General features: G+C 32.6%; 1 protein-coding gene across 8 annotated transcripts in view; it reads left to right on the forward strand.

Moving 5' to 3' along the window:
* Positions 1-18,955, forward strand: part of LOC142333864 (uncharacterized) — a 782,720-nt gene that overhangs the window by 340,703 nt on the left and 423,062 nt on the right. For 2 of the 8 annotated variants that reach the window (XM_075381434.1, XM_075381435.1), the window contains exon 1: positions 5,722-5,856. The exons of the other annotated variants lie outside the window; for them this stretch is intronic. The gene's annotated coding sequence lies outside the window, so the exon portion shown is untranslated. Of the gene's footprint in view, positions 1-5,721; positions 5,857-18,955 lie in introns of those variants that run through there. 8 annotated transcript variants of the gene reach the window in all.

Below are 18,955 nucleotides of genomic sequence, written 5' to 3' on the forward strand. Positions count from 1 at the left end.
AACAGTTGAAATTTTAATCTACTTTGTCTCACTGTTTAATGCAGACCGATTTTACATTCTGTTTAATTTTCATAGATAGAAAGCCAATCTGGATTTTTCTTTTCGTTGGTTTTAATTTTCTACCAGATTATCCTTAAAAGATACTGGATTTTTTTTATTTATCATAATTGGCAAACGTAGTTTCCACAGGCGGTGATGTAGTTCCCGGTTTTTTCACCAAAAAATTCTGAGTTCAAATCCTGGATTCAGTCATCCCATTTATTTATATAGTTCAAAATTCCAGTTCTATATATATATATATATATATATACATTTTTTTTCACGCACAATATATGAATTTATCCGGTAAGTTTATTACCCTCCCAAAAAAATTATTTTTCTTTACTCTTTTTCTTATTTTATTTTTAGATATAAGAATTTTTTTTAAATATACCTAATTAATATTTTCATAAAAATGTAACAGTTTATCTTAAGTATTTTTTCCAAATCAAAACAGTACTTTCCACGTAATGAATGATTTACTGCGCCATACTGAGTGTTACGGTAACTTGCCATAGTAAGTTAACAGACAAGAACCAGTGACATCCATGTCGGTTGTTTAACGACGGTGAAAGGTGCCTCCCGTTGGTCCGGAATAAACTGGTTTATTTACCCTCTCCATACTGCTATATTCGATGGCGGAGTATGTCGTGGAAGGAGTAACTTTGATAGACTATGTAGCCCCACGTTCTCTCGTCATCTTTTTTTTTTACTTAAAAGTTATTTTCGTCGCAGCTTTTATAAATTTACAATTGTTTAATTAAAATTGTATATTTTAATGAAACAAGACAAAAATAAAAATATACACCTGTGTCAAACCAGACAACAGAACATTTTTTTTTTTTTAATTCAACAAAATAATTCGGTTTACAAGAAAAAGTCTTACGCTTCCGTTGACATTTTAAATTTTAAATTATTGAACCGTTTAAAAAAATCTTCTCACCAATTTATTTAAACTACAATTAAACATTTATCTTTTACATTATTCTATCGATAAAATTTAAAACGATTTAAATAAAAATTAAAAAAAGAACCCTGAATTTTTTTTATCCCGTTGTATACAAACAAAAATACGCGCTTAAATAATTTTCATTAGCGCTTCCTGAATTGTGGTTTATTTATGTTTTTACGTTACGATTATTTAATGCGTTTATATTTTACATAATTAATATGTAATATGTTTTTTTCTTGATGATCTCGCTACGTAAGCTAGAAGCTTATCCGATCGGTGCGGAAATAGATTCTGGTAGCGTATAAAAAATGTTTTGCCCATCGGAATTCGAACCCAGGACCTCCGTATGAAATACCGAAATGCGACCACGGCGCACATGGGTCTTAAACCCTCTTTACTTTTCTGGCATCATAGCGCTAGAGCAATGCTACAAGAAAAAAAATATGGTAATCAGTTATAGAACGGTGTACAAGATTTTAGGTAGATTTCATAACAAAGCTAACTATTGCAACGGGTACCGTGATTCGATTTCCGGAAAATTTTGACATATCTTCGCATTTCACATCCCTTAGACCCTTAAACCACCGTCAGATCAAAAGTTTATCTATACATATATATTTCACTTTCTTGTAGACAGGATAACTGCCGTAATTATGTGCGAATCGCTTTCAAATTGTTCCTTAAAAATAACTTGTCCAAAAATCTCGGTCGTGTTCGTTAATGGCCAAAATCGGACCGTGGAGATGAAACGGGGGCTTTTTCGAAAAACAATATGGCTATAACTTTCTTATTAAGTAAACTATTGAATTCGTTTAAAAATTCTTAATATTCTTTGGATAAGGGACTAAAATTTATCTAAGTAAAGTTTTACGATATCACTAACCGTTGGCCCAGGGGGTGGAAAAAATAGGAATTTGAAAATAAAAAAAATCATACCTCCGCACACAGGCAGTAATTCCAGTACACTAAAACAACAAACGGTTCGTTGAGTTACTGTAAGACTATAAGTGAAACAAACAATGCACTAAATTTCATTCAAAAACTGCTAGGGTAGTTTTATTTCTGAACGGCAAAGATATTTGCTGTTTACAAATGAACAGCTGATTTACTCGACTAAATTTGTAATACATTTTTAAGCAAGTATTTCCAGCCGATTTCTTTCATTAACGATAAGTAAAAAGTATTAGCTCATATTAAAACTGAAAGTTAATTTTTATATAGAAAACAAGCGATAGAATAAAAATTAAAAAAACCCACGACGCCGTTCTGAAGTAACATATCGACTACAGTGCCCTCTGGTGCCCTATAACCGTAAAAATAGTTTAAGAACTTGCTCTAAAGTGATTGGTTTGCTTGGCATATCTCCCGCCACCGCCCCATTCGGTAGCTCTAAAGCATAAGACCGAATATCTGTGCCGCAAACGGCTACTGGGCTTCGAAACAGTTTAGCGATCGGTGTTTTAACTAGCTCGTAGAGCTAACCTAAAAACGTGAGCGGAATAAGCGCGGTACCATACACCACTCGCTTGCGTGTCCCACCGCCTACTTGTCATATATAAAAAAAAATGGGTAGGCGCACCACGACAACAACTAAAACATTTATGACTATCAATGATTAAATTTATCTCGTCAGACAGCAATTCGCTGCCCCGCCTAGGCTGCTGAATGCCAGCAAGTACCTGTCCACCATTAAAGCGCTTGGGACCTTAATCTGGCTGGTAGGCAGCCATGAATCGGTTAGCTTCCCACAGCAGTGCGGTAGGAGTCTTTTCCCTTAGGTAAACTACTGATGTCGGTTGAACAAAGCAACCGCATCAAGGAACTCCCACACGGTCCGACAATGCGGCTCTCGTCACATTGATTCGGCATTGACTCGCTCTAAAGAGATACATATGTAATGCTAAAATCCGCATCGAAATCGATCCTGTAGTTTTGGAGGAAAATGGTAACAGACATACGCGCGCGCGCGAACTCACACACACACACATACACAATCTCTTTCCCCAAATGCATATATCGTCTCCAATCCATCGTTGATAATAATATCAGTTGTACAGCCGTTTAATTGGTTGTTGTGTTGTTAATTATTATTTATTGTTTATTACTATCAATATTATAGCGATGCTTAAGCTTCGTTATTGTTTGGATTATGAATTAAAATGCAATAAAATTGTTCATGCAGCGCATTTTATCTCGTTTTATTGTGAACACGATTTTCCTGTGATTGCAAGTTTGAATGGTTGTAACTCGTTAACGAAAGTATTAATAGAAAAACGGTTTTATCGTTGATTTTCTAGTAAAATTTTAAATGGAAATGATGTGTCATGTATCCACCTGCCTATTTAAAAAAAATAACTGTGATTCAATATGGCGGACAAAAATTCAAACCAATATGGCGGACAAAAATTCAAACCAATCATAATGCAGATGTTTTAAACTGTGCAGAACTCCATTTCTTTTTACCTTCAAATACTTCTTAAGTATTCAGTTTCTTAAATATCACTATATATATATTTATACACAACCAGCATCCCCGACGTGGCTTCGCCGCTATATATGATTACTCTCGTTTTGTGTCGTGATCAATTTTTTCTTTTACTTTATGTTGTTTTAATCAAATAACCGACTAGAGGCAGGTGTTGCCAGTCGCTTCGCACAGGGGAAGCCGTACTCTCTCGCACCCTTTAAAAATCGAAATGCCAAAAACCTCAGAAAGTTTTTAAATGTATATCTGGGGAATATTTGCAAGCCCAAAAAATACAGCATTAATGTCTTGCTTCGCCCACGCTATGTGATTACTTGCGTTTCCTGTCAAAGTCAGGGAATATTTAGCAGGTTATGGCTCGCTTCGCTCTCCGTTTAGCCAGATGGTTCTGCCCCTTCGATCTCTCTGCGTTCATTGAAATCATGCCTGTTAGAAAAATAAAGATAAATAAAAATTAAAGCCTGTTCAATTTATAAAAAAAAATATCAGAATATTTTAATTTCTTCAGAGGCACAGTGTCATCAGTACAGGACCCGAAATTTTGAGCTATCTGAAGAATGCTGGTTTCAAAATAGTCGACCTCCATCTTAAAGTTATTAGTTATTAGCAGATGCTGCAATGCTTCGCTATTGCTCGATTTCAGTATATATGTATATTATTAAATAAATACATTTGGATAAAAACAATAACAAAATTAATATTACGGAACTTCAGAAAATTTAACCTTTACCTTTTCCCCTTTTACCCCTTTTCCCTTTCCTTTTTCCCGATTTCATTTTTACCGCATTCCCTTTCCCACCATTCCCCTTTCAAATTCATTTTTCCCGTTTTCCCCTTTTTACCTTCTTCCCTTTTACCTTTTTTAAATTTTCTCTTTTTCCCTTTTCTCGATTTTTCCCTTTTTCCCCTCGCGTAAATCGGTCCAGTAGTTTTTGAATCTATAGCGGACACACATATCGGAAACATTGAAATGGAATCGTAAATTATTTCTTATAGCGTGTGTTACTTTTACGTCCAACAGATAGCGTTGTTTTTAAACAAAGCATAATTTTATCCGTCACAGGTATGACATCTTAGGTATATAAATAGTAGGTGTACAAAAACACGCGCTTATTCGGATGCAACGTTGTGTCAAAATTTCAAAGCAATCCGTGAAGAACTTTCGGAGATTTAAGATTTTGAACAAACGAACATTAACATTTTTATTTATATAGGTAACCGGTTACCCGTACTTCGTAAAGTAAAAATGTATTTTACCCGGTTCTTAGTGTTACTCAACAAATACCACTTCAAGGTGACCGTACTTCGTTTCTTATTTTTTAATTACTTTTTTTTATTTTAGCCAAGTAACTGGAGCAGATGTAGCCAGTCGTATCGGACAAACAATAACAGTTGGTACGTTGGTTGAACCGCTGCGTTATACACCGTCTCACCCTTCAAAAACTTTCAAAAATCCGAATAGATATTTATCTGAACAGTATTTGCAAGCCCCAATCGTGAATATTACGTTTAGTATAGTCGGAAATGGGGAAAATTTGTAATAAGTGTTAAGTTATTTTTACTTTTTTTCATCCTTTTCAAGGTCGAATTTTGAAAAATCTAGAAATTTTTTTTTTTTAGATATGTACATGAAGATTAAGCACACCAAAAATCAAGTTGATGTCTTCATCTGTTACCGAAAAGTTAAAAAAAAAAAAAAACAGCCGGTTTTGAAAAAAAATTCAAAAATCAATTTTAACTCTTTAAACTCATAATTTCGAAAAATCTAGTCGTTAGTTTTTAGATATTCATATGAAAATTAGACGTATCAAAAATCAAGTTTATACCTTAATTTATTTCCAAGAAACAAAAAAAAAAGTAAATTTCATTGTTTTTACATTTTAAACATAAACACTTGGAATTTCAAAAAATTCTTTCTTAGTGTGCCTTCCTAAGAAGAACGTGTATTATTTAAAATTTTCAATAATTTATCTTTCTTCGATTAGGTACAGTCAATGTTTTACAGATACAGATATTATTTATATGGTAAATGAAAATTATTTTCCAAAATAATAATAATAATAAATAAAAAAAATAATAATTTTAAGTTAAATATAATACAAAAATTATTTTTTATTTAATAATTAATTATTTGACCTCTTGAAAAAAAGATTTATCAATTTAAAAATATGATTTTATTTTCGTTCTCTCTTGTTAAAATAATAAAAACAATTTATGTACGTCTGGAACTCGGCTAACAAGATGAGTCATAACAGTTGTATAGTTAGAACGAACATGAACGATTGTACGCGGAAGGGAACGAATGTAACAAACAACACAGCCGACTCGGTCTAGTTAGTCATCACTGGTTATACAAGGAAGTTACGTGTAGTTAAATAAGGTACGTTTATACATATACATATATACATATATATATATATATATATATATATATATATATACATATATATATATTTCATAATTTCAACTCTTCTTTTGTTTGTTAATATCCAAATGTTTTTTTTTTATTTATTGTAACAGTAAGATGTACACTTTTTTGTCTGTGTTTCGTGATGTGTATGTTGTGCGTATTTATGTGTGTGTGTGTGTGTGTGTGTGTTGTAGAATAAATAAACATTGTAAAACAGTTTTCAATTTTTTTAATACAGTATATTTATAGACAAGACATATTAACACATAATCTGTTGCTAATTCTTTTAAAAAATTAGGGTGTATTTTCTAGAAAATTTATATATTTTACCGACCGATCTTATTTCATGAATATTCCCATTTATTTATTTTAACTTTTTTTTTTTTTTTTTATTAAAATAATTTTATATTATAAATCATTTATTAAATAATATTAATTAAAAAAACTATATTTTAAATCCCCAGACTTTTTTTTTATCTCTGTGAATGTTACAGGAGATAAAGTGGTTTAATCTATTTTGCTTGCCTGGTATTGTAGTTTTAGAGCAGTGATCTTCACACACCGGAGATATGTGTGTGGCGTACCCCTAAGACGAAAATGATAAGTTGTATCCCATATAACATAATATGTGTGTGTGTGTGCGTGTCCGTGCGTGCGTGATAGAGATAGATAGATAGATAGATAGATAGATAGAGAGAGAGAGAGAGAGAGAGAGAGTGCGCGCGCGCGCGCCTCTACGTTTGTGCGCGTCAATGTGTGTATATAGTCAAAAATCAAAATATTTCTACTACTTATTTGTTGTATCCCCAAGTATTACTTTGCATACCCCCAGAAGTGGGTAAGCGTACTCCACTTTCGAGTCCACTGCTCTAAAGCTGTGCTGAAGAAGGAAATTATGGTAATAAGTAAAAAAATGTGGTATGGATTATTTTACATTTCTTTAAGTTTCATGACCCAGGAACTCCAGAAAACCAAATTAACTGGTTTTGGGGTACTTAAGTGCGTCTGTTGGCGTGTCGGAAGCTAAATAACTTTTGAATGGATAAACAGGGTTTGATGAAATTTTGTATATGTTAGAGAATTTATTGGTAGAAATTTGGGATCAATACCTCCGATGTGTGTAGGGGGGGGGGGAGTTTGAGAGTTCATTTTTCAAAATATTGCAAACATAATGACAACAGTTTATATTAATTTCAGTACTTGCGTGAGCGCTTATCTTACCATATTTTACAAATTTTGTCCCAAAATTACCCCTTTCCCCAAAAATCGAAAAAAAAAATATTTTTATTTATTGCATATTTTTACTTTCCCGTCTAGATAGCTTTAGAATAGAAAGTATTGCAATCGTTCTGATTTTGTCATTTGTGGTTTTCACCTGATCTTAAAGTTTTGACACCTAACGAACCCAAAAAACCGAATAGAAATTTTCTCGGATGTTGATGTACATGTGTTAGGTGTCTGCCTCTCAATAACCTTATATTTACAGAACTACTGGACCGATTTTTACCAAACTTGGTCAGATTAATTCTATATATGGGGGATTTATGCCGTTAAATTTTCAACTTAAAACGTCAAAGAGGTGGGGCTATAGAGAAAGTTCACCCTCAGTATTTCGAGATATCGCCTAATTACGGTCATATTTTTCTTAGGAGCATTTGTTAACGATTAAAAAATTAAAAAAATTTGGGAAATCGCATCTTACCTCAAAAAATTCTATTGTAGTCGTACGCTACGTTCTGACTTCACAGGTTAGCGGTAGAATTAAATAAACGAATAACATTTAAAGTTTTGTAATAAAATATATTTAAAAATTTACTCGTTCTTGCCGGGCGAACTAGATCGCCCGGTTGATACGGTGTCTGGTGCGTAAAGCCTCACGGCTACACCAGTATGCCGACCGTACAAGCTAAATTTGTTGTAAGTCGTGAAATTATATTAGTTAGTACCGCCATATGCGAGCGAATTAAATACGGTATGCGCACGCGGTTTCGTTAGAACGATTAAATTAAATAAACCAAGCAATATTATATTTTAATAAAATGATAAATATTTTAATTAAGTGTAATTAATAAGCGATATATCCACCTTACCGGTAAATATGTGTTAAGTCCTCGAGATCTTTCGGTTTTTTTTTGAAACCATCAGCAGGAGGTAAGATATAATTAAATCAAAAGTTGAAATACGTTTATAGTCATGACTGTTTGCATGTTAACAGTATAAGTAGAGTGTATACTGTTAACGTGCAAACAGTCATCACTATATAACTATTTTAACTTTTGATTTAATTATAATATTTTAACTCCCGATGATGATTTCAAAAGACCAAAAGATCTCGAAGATTTAACACTTATTTGCCGGTAAGGTGGATATATAGCTTGTTAATTACATTTAATTATCGTATACCAGCGGAACCACGTTCAAGAAATTTATATTAAAATAAGTTGCGTGTGTGTACGCGTTTGAACTTTCCCGGAACGCGTCTTAAGCCGCGTGACGGAAAAATCTTTGTCAGCTTTTTAAGTTATCGTGATTGACATCTTCAGATAGGAATAACCAGCCGACGCGAGTAGTAGCGTCTCGGCCTTTTACCCGCAGGTCCCGGGTTCGAATCCCATTCAGGCATGGCATTTCCAGACACGCTACAAATCATTCATCTCATCCACTGAAGCAATACCTAACGGTGGTCCCGGAGATAAAAAAAAAATTGGAATAACCAATTTTTATTTAAATTTATACTACTGAATACGAGTCATTCATACAATTTAATTTTGATAGATACGATCATGAGTTCTATTTCAAAAATTTTACAGTACGAGTAGAATTATTTATTTATAAAATTCTTTACTACTTAATGCTTTAATGTTCCATTTAAATTTCCTCGTAACCGGTAGACTATCAAGATACGAGTATTATTTATTAAGGTTTCTCAAAGCCTTCGTTGTATTAATCTTTTATTTTTAAGATACTTTTTACGGTTATATGTAGAACTTTTTTTCAAAAATTTGATTTACAGTACGGTAAATTCTTATTACTCCTTTGTTTTATGTATAAATATGCGCTGTTACGCGTATATTCACACACACGCACACAACGCGCGCGCGCTTTAACACAAAATATATATTACTTTAATACCGTATTCAAACTTTTTTATCTATAGCTTAGTTGTTATATAAAATCAAATAAATTATTTTTTTAATTTATATTTAAAAAAATATATTCAAAGTATTTCACGTAGGTGTACGATTCAGGATAAAATATTAATCCATGATTAAAAAAAAATATGAATAAATACTAGCAAAAAATTCATCTGTAAATCTCATTTATCTATTATTATTTTATTGTGTGATTTATTGACTGTACTCTGCATACAAATGGCTTATAATTTATTCTACATATGAAAACTTATTATTTTTTTAAAGTAATTTTGATCGCGTAATTGAAAAATTGTGTGTGTAATTGATATTTCATGCGAAGGTATTGTATTAAAAAAAAAAAACACGAAATAAAAACAAACCAAAGAATTGCATATTTTTCCTAGGGTTTATTTTTAATTTTATTTTACTAATGTGTACGTTGCAATCTGTCTAATGTGAACAATAAGCAATCCCCCCCCCCCCCACGGTCAAATGAGATGAGGATATCTATGATAGGTAAATCTTCATTTACCTACCAGACTACACTTCTGTAGTCTGGTATAGACTCAGGCCGACCATTACTAAAACGTGGGTTAATTGAATTTTACCACCAAAGTATGGTTGACACAATTCCTGATCGGCCATTTGGTCTTTCGTTCGTACCTGAGTGGACGAAGAAGACCTGTGACTTTGGTGTGAACCAAGCTTCTAACATTTTTTTCCTTCTCCTGCCGCTGAGGTAGGACTTGCGTCGAATACATTTCAATTGCACAGCAATTGCATAATCTCAGAAGGTGCTTTGCCTCAAAACCTTACAGACTAAAACCAGGTTCCATCCGTGATGGAGAGACCCAGCCGGGCCAACGGTCTTTTGTTTACTTACGACACACACACACATACGTGTGTGCGTGTGTTTGTACTATATTGTATGGGTAAAACTTAACAGTTATTTTCATCTTCGTTGTACTTGAACAAAAATTTTGGAGATCATTGGACTAAAGAAAGATTTCACTCGGATTTCACCTACTGCGGAAGAAATGAGGTCATACTGAAATTTTTAGGTCGTTAATTAAGGAGTAGAATTAATGATTTTTCATGGTTTTTGACCTGAAAAATCGAATAAAATAGGTCCCAGTGAAACTAAAGAATAACTGAACCAATCTTCATCAAATTTTCACATGCATAACTTCAGATACAATACTACCGCATATCTAAAGTTCAATGGAATTGATCAAGTAGTTTTGAAAATTTTTGAGCCACAAAACTTTATAAATATATATATATATATATAAACGTACGTAAAGAAAATTATTTTTCATCACTTAGAACCATCATGTGACCAATAGCAATACCATACCTTTCTTTGGAATTTCTGTAAAAAAAGATAAAAAATTCAAAATATCTAGTTATATATATCTGAAATTCGATATTCAAATTTAATTATAGAAGACTAACATTAATTTCAGAAGCTGATAAATTGAAGTATCGAATTCTATTAGTTCATACAGCGTTTAATGTACTCGAACGTAGATAGAAGCAAACTTTATTCATATCACGTGTTCATTTGGTCGGTTGTATTAATTTAATGCTGCTTTTATCTGCTCGTAATTTAAAGCTGTCATTCACAAAGGTATTACATATCTACATACTCTAACGGCTGATAATGAAACTAACTAATCTAAAATTGTGTTAATTGATTTCCATATGTATGTATATATATATATATATCTACATACAGATGACTCAGAAAGAAAGGGAAATAATTTTGGAACTGATTCTAGTGCTTTAAATAAGGAAAAACGTTCATACATACATATGTCCGATAACGATTTGTTGTTGAGTTACGGCTAGCGAATAATTTCGCCCGAATTCCATTTCTACCGTTGAAATAAAATTATACTGAAATTTTTATGGTGTTATGTAAGACGGTGAACTTGATGATTTCTTATGTTTTTTCCGAAAATTCAAGTAAAACCGGTTCCAGAACTGGTATCTCCCGTATTTTACATGATATTAAAAAAACAGAAAACTTCGGGGACAAAAAACATTTTTTTAGGTTTTAAGTATAATAAATTCGTTAAATGATTGATGAACCCATAAAATGGATTATTAAAACTTTTGGAAAAATTAATATAATACAGAAATTAAAAATCTTTTCAAAATCCACTTTTATTATTAAAAACAAAACATAAAACAATAAAAAAATCTGATTTGGACATCACTTGACTTCCTTGTACGCCTATTAAATTACATATACACAGTTTTTGCAGCACATCATTTAAACTTATTTCCTTTGAAAGTGAGATACGATCCTCCAATTCTTTAATAAAAAGAATTGTGGTGGACACCACATGCATAAAATGTTTTGGTGGTGTCCTTATCAGCATTTTATATTAGTTTATATATTAATTTTGTTTCACATCGCTCAAGTAGTTATGTGGTGTAAGTGAGAATGTGTCGAATCCGTAACCATGAACACATCGGTTAGAATTCGACTTCATATACATTTATTTTTTTTAACTTTTTTTTATTTTAATTTAAATATATTGATTTATTAATAATTATTAACCTCTGTAAAAATTATTCAATTAAATTGAAAAGGATATAAAATTTTCTTTCACCAATAAATTCTGATTTAAAAAAAATTTTTTTTATTATTATTTATCATTAACATTTTTTTACAATTAGAAGGTAATAATTAAAAATAAATCAATACATTTAAACTAAAAAAAAATAAAAAACGGAGCTGAAGTTTGAATCGAACTGATGTGCCTTCTCCTTGTAAGATTCAAATATTTAACATAATTAAAATTAAATTCGTTATAATTTTGGAACCGATGAAAATAAGTACCACTTATGATATATTGTTGAAAAGCGCTCAATGAGGGCTTATTATTGCAGTTAATAAAAAATCAAAAATTTTTGGATTTTGAGCTTTTTTGGACACATTTGGTCCAGTCAATTGAAATCAAAAGGGAAGGTGAACAACTAGATGTTACAACAGCTCTAAATCCAAAATTTCAACATCCTAATTGTAATCGTTTTTGATTTATGCGAGATACATTCGTACGTACGTATAGACGTCACGCCGAAACTAATCAGAATGGATTCACGGGATGATAAAATAGATATTTCCGTTGAAATTTGAAAACCGAAATTTTTCGCGGTCGCAATATTTCCTTTACTTTGTACAAGAAAGTAAAAACAGCTGATATATTAAACACTACCCGCTTCTTGTTATTTATTGTAAATTATTTTTACAATCAGTGGTTAATAATTAATTATTAATGAATCCGTAAATATATTTAAATTAAAAATTTTTTTTTTTTTTTTTTTTGTTTGTGGGCGAAAAACGCCTGGGCGTTATCATCGCCCGGTAGATATTAGTAAAAGGGTAAAATAACTCCGAAATAATAAACTATACAAGGTGTAAACGTAATATTAATCATATAATAAAAATTTACTAAAACAAGCCAAGAAGGCAAAATAAAACTCAAAACTAATACCACAGACAAAGTTGATAAAATATAAAGGTTAAAATAATAGATAAAAGAAAGTATATAAAACTTACCTAACTCCGATGGGTTGTGCAAAAATCCCCTCCCCGGATAGTAAAACTAAATACATAGAACAAAAAATCAAATTGAAAATAAAGGTAAAATTAAAAAAAAAAATGGTAAAAAAATTATGTATGTATATGAAGTCGGATTCGACCCGATGTGCCTTCCCCTTGTAAGATCCAAATATTTTAATAAAAATTTATTTGGCTATAACTCTGGAACCGATGAAAATAAGTACCACTTATGATATATCGTTGAAAAGCTCTCGATGAGGACTTATTACTGCAGTTAAACAAAAATCCAAATGTTTTAGATTTGGGATTTTTTGGACACTTTTAGTCCAGTCGATTGCAATCAAACGAAAAGGTGCATAACTAGATTTACAACAGTCCTAAATCTAAAATTTCAATTTCCTACGGATAATCGTTTTTAGTTATCCGAGATACTTACGTACGTACAGACGTCACGCCGAAACTAGTCATAATGGATTCAGGGATGGTCAAAATTGATATTTCTTTTGAAATCTGAAAACGGAAATTTTTCGCGGTCACAATACTTCTTTACTTCTTACAAGGATGTAAAAAATTTTATGAATTTGTAAAAATTAAAAACAGCTGTTTTTTTTAAAAATAAATTTAGACCTTTGAAAAATTGAAACACTTTTAATTTATTTAAAAAAAAAAAAATAGTATCTGTGGTTTACACTGTATTAATTTCAACAAATAATCGAATATTCCACCATCGACATCGATGTACTTTCAAGTCGTTTTCTTTAAATTTTCTGCCTTCAACCTAAAAATATATTTTCATTTTTTGATTATCGTTTTGTTTATCACGTGCGTCTAATTTTCGCTTGTATATCTCGCGTTTCATCCGTTCCCATAAACAGTAATCTAATGGTGATCTAGAATAGCCAATTTACCGGCCCTCTATATCGAACCAATTTAGCAATTAATTTTTAATCCAATAATTCTTAATTCATTCGTGAGATGTGTCAGTGATTCATCAGTTTGATATAATACATTTCAATCCTTTTCGCCGATGTGAAATTTTCAAGCGTTATAAGAAATTCAATGTTTAAAAATATCGGATAATTTTTCCCCGTGACATGTTCTATTATGAAATTGCTTATTAATTGGTTGTCGAACTTGCGATGTTAACTGAAAATCGTTGCCAAAAATTTGATTCGACTACAGAATGTGGGTTTTCTTCAAACCACCGATGTGAATTTAGCGTGTTGTTTTGCCGTTACGGGTAAAAGTAGTTACGTCCGAAAATAGTACGAACGGAATTAGGAGTAATTAATGGTAAACCGTTGACAAAACTGCGGTCGTCTGATACGATCACAGAGCTGGAGGTGTTGAACATCTGAACATAATAAGGACGCAGTCCATGAGCGTGTAATGTCCTTCATACTGTATTTTCTGTACGTTGAGTCGTGTAAAAATTCTTCGCGTGCTTGGTGTAGTACTAAGCTGTACCACCTGAAAAGTTTTTTCCTTTCATCACCATTTACCGGTTGATTTTCAGATAAAATATCAGCGCTAGAAGTGTTAAGATTTTGAACTACTCGTCCAGAATACCTACGTCGGTATTCTTCCAACAGAACTGAATCGCTTCCTTCTCAAAAGCCCTACACAAAAATCATAGCACAATATCATCATACTGTGCATCAGAGAAAAGACGCGGAATTTTTTAAAACAAAGAATCAAAAACGGAATTTTTTTTTTAAATTCTGATTCATTTGGAAAGATATTTGTACAGTTTATAGTACAACAAACACAAAAACACTTCATAACGTATTCTCAAAAATAATTAAATCCGATCCAAATTATGTTAAAAATAACTAAACCTCCTAACGTTTATTATTAACTCGTAACCACAAAAAGTTGATTTTTTAAAATGTTTTTCATAGATTTTTATTGTATCAGTTTTCTCAGAATTGAATTCTTTACAAGTTTTGATAATAAAATTTTCGCATTTATTAATGTTTTGTACATCAGATTTAAAAAAACTTTTCTTTCGTCACCGAATTGTTCTGTTTTACGTTGTAAAAAATCGTGAAAACTGCGGGGGATACAGTTCTGGGAGGTCAAAAAGCATAATAAACCATCAATTCGACTATTCCTGAGATGTGTGGTTAATTGAAACCCAACCACCAAAGAACACCGCTATCCACGATCTAGTATTCAAATCCTTGTAAAAATAACTCACTTTACTATGACTTCAACGCTGGAACTCTCGACTTCCAAATCGGTTGATTTGGGAAGACGCGTTCATCACTAGACCACCCGGTAGGTCCCCAACACCCTTGGACCGGTTTTGCAGTCAAGCAGAATACACGTCCCTGGACTCAGTCCAGGGATTTGTCCTTGCGTTTCTAACCGGCCTCCCCGCCTGTCATGTCGGTAGTAAGTCCCAGCATGGCAGGTCGGTCCGCCGGTTCTGGATCTTTTTATTTTAATTTGCCTGCCCTTAACTTCAGAGGAGGAGGGTAACCGGGCCCGGATATGCCGTTCTCGGGATCCCGCCCCATCTGCCTGGACTCTTGTCTTTTCTTCAGTCTTTTTTTTTTTTCCCCCGGTAGGGCGGGAGTCCCTGCTGTCTTCTCTTCTCACTGTCACCAAAATGAAGGTACTAAAATTTTCCATCGGATACTTTCAGTTTTGTTAAAATAAAATACGATGGTGGTTCTCCCTTTGGTCGGTCTGTAGCTCGGAGGAACTTCATTCAAGGTCTGTAACATTAACCCAACGGTCGTGCGCTCTAACACAGCATGATCCGATTTTTTTTTTTGATTGTTCATTTTTAGCAAAATTTAAAAGAAAAAATCTTCCATTTAACATAATAAACGTAAAAAATCCAAAACATTTTCTTGGAAGGGGATTTTGGGGGTGGGGGAGCAAAAACAAATAATGATTTTTTAATAACATAAAATAAATCTTAAATAACTTTTTCAAGTATAATTATTTTTTCACTATTTAAGAATAAATAACCGGTGCAAGAAACTGTACAACGTTTTGTGAGCCTTTTTTTAATGGCGTGGGAATTCGGATAATAAAATTTCATACTATAACGTCTTGATTCCCGCTAAAAATGTTAACTCCTAATTTTATCACGAGAAATCATTATCCGATCTAAAAAAGTATTATATTCTTCTAAAATACCATCATTTAAGTCACAGTCTGTTTTCTTAAGAGTTTAGTTCACGATGAGTAGCAAAATAAATAGAATGCTACCATCAACAGTAAACTTTGTCCAGTTACACTGTGTGATCGTGGAACATTTCGCGCAGGAATAACCGTCGAGAGAAGGTGATTAGTTGCCGTATTAGAATAGGACTCACTGGGTTTACTCAAGGATATCTTATGAGTCACGTTTGTATCACTTCGACTGCCAACTGAAGGTAGACCACATCTTTGTGGACTGTTTCTTTTATGCGGCATTGCATCACAAATTTAAACTAGGGGTTAAGTTCTGAGACATCTTCGAAAATGAGACAATTTGTCGAATGTTTAACGGTTTTTTTAGCCCGTCCATTCATATTCAAATATTTGGGTTTTTTGTGGTACGTTTCAGTTATTTTTAACATTTTGCGTATGACAGATTGTAATTTTATTGTTTTAATTTAGATTATCAATGTAATATTTCATTGCGGTTTTATTTTGCTTTTAACATAAACCACTGGCGTTTTCCATTTATGCTGATTATTTATATTGCTGGGCTTTAAATTTAAAATGAATTTTAATTGTTAATTTTTAATATTCATTTATTTAAAATACAAATATATAGTGTCCGGGCGCTTATGATGATACTTCGTTGTACGCTTAGAAAAATAAATTTAAGTTACCGTACAAAAGTAAATTCGGATGTCTTTGTGATTTTTAATCGATTGCTTGGAAACAAACATTGAACAACGTTTAACGATAATTCAGCTAATTATGAATAACGGAACGGATAACATTACTTTCGTTAAAACTTTCAACAATTTTTATTGCATCTTCGTTGCTAATAGATCTTTAATTCTTACAAAGCGTCATTGCAAACTTTTAACGATTTTACACTAAAAAGGACTTAACTTGTGCTCAATTTAAACTGATCGATCGATGTCTAAAAGTTGGTACGGTTGATACAATTTTTAACTGAACTGCTTTAATATCAGCGAGTGAGTTACTTCAGAAAATATGAAAAAATTTAATTTTCAAAAACTATTTTAAATAAATAAAACAAATTTTAATTATGAAAATTCTACGCAAACGGATAATATTTTCTATGTCATTAAAGCTAACATGAACATACACGGTTACAGTTAATTATATTAAATAGCTTTACTTGCAGTTTCTCTCTTTTATTATTACGACAGACCGTCGTTTGTTTTGCTGTTTTAAAACAAATGCGTTATTATATACAGTAAATTATTTTAATTTATGAAATTCCATATTTATTCAGCTAGTTTTCACACACAAAAAAATACTAAAACAAACTAATAATAAAAATAACTATTACCTCTGTTTACTGAAATTTATTGAAAAATAAAATGTGAACTTTCCCATTCTAATAACGAGGTCGTAATTACTCTTTCTAGTTTTTTTTATCTCTTGATTTTTGTTACCTTGGAAACTGTTTAAAATCAATAAACCTTTCTTCATTAACTCACACATTCACGCTTGGGTGAGCGTGTGTTGACGCACACGTAAACAAAAAAAGTTAAATATATTAAGAAAATTAATCTCTTATATATTAATAAAAGCCCTTATTGGAGTACTTTACCGATATTTTTTTCTTACAAAAGTTGAAGTTTTTTTTCGAGAACATAAATTACAAAAATCTTTTATTTAATATTTACTACCTCTCCAAAAAATTATTTTATTATATATATATTTTTTAGCTAAATTTTGCTTCATAAAAAAGTTAGAAACATTTTTTGCATCTATATTTTCTACATCAACAGGTCTTCAAAGCAACCCATCAGGCTGGTATAGTGGTGAACTCGTCATTGTAAATCAGCTGACTTCGAAGTTGAAAGTTCTAAGGTTCAAGTCCAAGTAAAGGCAGTTACATTTATACGGATTTGAATACTAGATGGTGGATACCGGTGTTCTTTGGCGGTCGGGTTTCAATTAATCACACATCTCAGGAACGGTCGAACTGAGACTGAACACAACTAAATTTCATTTACATTCGTACATATCATCCTCTGAAATAATAACTTACGATGGTTTTGGAGGCTAATGAGAAAAATAAAAGAAAAAAAGGTCTTCAAAGTACTATAAACATTTTTTGTCTGTCCCACTGCAACGGTCTGTTGTAACAAAACAGACCATTTTTTTTAATTAAAAAAAAAAGATAATTTATTTAAAATTTAAAAGCATCTCACAAGTTACCAGTAGTCAAACTAAGTTTGCATTTAAAATTTAAAAATCTTAAATTGTTGATACTCCTTTACTGTTATTAATAGTATCCTTTAGTAGTAGTCCTTTAGTATTATTATTAGTAAATTTTTGAAACTTACTCTTTAGTATTTGTTGAAAAAAAAATTTTTCAAAAATGTTAATTTCCTCTTAAAAAAAACTTTATTTAGATTTATTTTTTTCCCTCACCCACGGGCCGAATCTTAGCAATTAAGTATAACACAGCCCACGGGGATTGTCCATATACTCAAACAGGCCTTCCGCTTACCGGCTATATCCAACATGACAGGTCGGCCCGCCGGTTGGATCTTTCCTCCTTGTCTGCCTCTAACCCCCAGAGTAGAGTAATCAGGCCCTACTACGTCGTTCCTGGTCCCACCCCAGAAGCCGGGACTCGATCTTTACGCAAATAACTCTAACGGAGACACCCCGGAAGGGGCAGGACCGCTGGGACTCGGTCTTTTTTAGCAGGGAGTGTTGGAGTCCCCTTGCCTCGTCACATCGCTACCGCACACCTGTGCAAGCAAGGACAAACAATTGCTCCATACGGAGAGGTCCATCACCCCATCGTTCCCTCCGTGACGACTCTCAGAAATTGATTTTCCTGGTATTTCTGCCGCCATTACCCCATTCGGTGGGCCTAAAACATAAGACCGAGTGTCTGTGCCACAAACGTTTACTGAGCCTCGAAATAGTTTAGCGACCGGTGTTCTAACTAGCTCCTAGACCTAACCTAAAAGCGTGAGCGGAATAAGCGTCCTACTGCACCCCGTTAACTACTAAAACATATATGTCACTCGATAAATAAATTTACATCGTCAAGACAGCAATTCACTGCCACACCTAGGCCGCTGAATGCCAGCAACTACTTCTCCACCAATATTAAAGCGCTTGGAGTGTTAATTGGCTGGTGGTTGCCATTACTCTCGGGTAGCTTCCTTTAGCAGCGCGGTAGTAGTCTTTT

Source organism: Lycorma delicatula, chromosome 13 (genome assembly GCF_047948215.1).
Source record: "Lycorma delicatula isolate Av1 chromosome 13, ASM4794821v1, whole genome shotgun sequence".
Classification (NCBI taxonomy): Eukaryota; Metazoa; Arthropoda; class Insecta; order Hemiptera; family Fulgoridae; genus Lycorma; species Lycorma delicatula.